Genomic DNA, 1,662 nt, shown 5'->3' on the forward strand with positions numbered 1-1,662 from the left:
TGATCTGTTACATATCACACGGATAAATGTGGATTTAAAATTGTCAGCACTATATGATCAGCATAACTTTTCATTTTATATTCTTCATCTACTTTCAAACTTTTAGTTTTTGGATCGTGTCTTATTTTTGCAGCAATGATTTCCAATATAAGAATGAATAAAAATGGTAATAATGGACATCCTTGCCATGCTCCTTTTTGTAATAGTTACTAAATGCCATAGCAGAAAAGCAGGACACATCCATGAAAAAGGGAAATGCGTAATCAGCAGGAAACAATCAGTAACTTTTTTTGTATGGTTATCTTGACCTACACTTCCTTTTGGGACATTTGGTGTCAAAACATCTGCTCCTAGGCTTATCTTTACAAATTCTGACCTTCTGGACAGAGGTTTATTTTGTATTTTCAACCATCTTGTATCTCTCTTTGTATCTCTCTGTTAGAACCTTAGTAACTGACCATTGTTGTTTGTTCATGAAGAATAAATTATATTCTTCACACTCCTCTAGATTCTTCCACTTCAACAGGTTTTTTACACATACCTTCACATGGCCCTGGAAAACTCTAAGATTCTCAAGAAGTTGAACAGAATAGTACATTCTGTGCTATTTTTCTGCTTTCCTTGAAGGATTTCAGCATCTCTTCAATTTGGCTATTGATCCCAAGTTCATAAAGTATCTTATAGATACTTATAGAAGAATTACAGTATTTTATTTTATGTTTGTTTGTTTATATTTTTGCATTACAGCAGTCTTCCTCAAACAGATGCCCTTTAAATATTTTTGGGTCACTCCCAGGACTTCTGAAGTTTGGCTATACTGGCCTACAGCAAATGGGCAGTGTAGTCCAAACATATCTGGAGCTTACAAGGATGAAAAGGGCTACCATGGAAGGAAAATGGGTGATTTTATCCCTGCAGGGCTCCAATTTATATAAGGGAATATATACACAACCTACCACCTTATATACACGACCTACCAATCATAATGATTAATGTAACAGACATATTACCCCCTATCACTGGTTGCTGTTTTGTCTCCTGTTCCATATGTTGACGGCATGCATGGAGTGGCCCCTGCCTTCACCTTACTTTGAGCAGAAGGTGAGAGGAGAGCTCCACATATGATCAGGAATCCTTGGTCAGAGGCCACGACACCCACACCATTGTATGGCCAAATGTACAGAGGTCAGTGCCACGTTTGGGGTGGTGACCTCCCTTCCCCTCTCTGTGTCCAGTCAACACATGGAACAAAAGGTCAGAACAGAGCTACTCGTAAGGTGTGAGCAGGAAACGGAGGCCAAGGCAGCTGTGCGAGTTGAGGGTGTGTGTGTGCAGTAAGAGGCCCTTGATTCAGCGCCATACCATGCTCCAGATGAGGTCACCTGGCATTTTCCTGGCTGAGCAGTGTTGACAAGAATATATTTTCTAAATGCACTTAGTTCTACTCCACTCCACTGAACAGTGGCCACCTGGGTCTGATTATTTGCCATGTTGTGCAGCAAGCACACGAATCACACAGTGATGTATTATATAAAAGTGAGTGCTTGCCTGAACATCTGCTGCTTAATCTTGAAAAGAGAAAGGAGACTGCCTGCGTATTTGTGCAGGGGGAGGGTATGTATTATAATGCATATCATTCAGATAGGATTTAGAGCAGTGAGG

Source organism: Varanus komodoensis, unplaced genomic scaffold, assembly GCF_004798865.1.
Source record: "Varanus komodoensis strain SLA01 unplaced genomic scaffold, ASM479886v1 scaffold1, whole genome shotgun sequence".
In the NCBI taxonomy this organism is placed as follows: domain Eukaryota; kingdom Metazoa; phylum Chordata; class Lepidosauria; order Squamata; family Varanidae; genus Varanus; species Varanus komodoensis.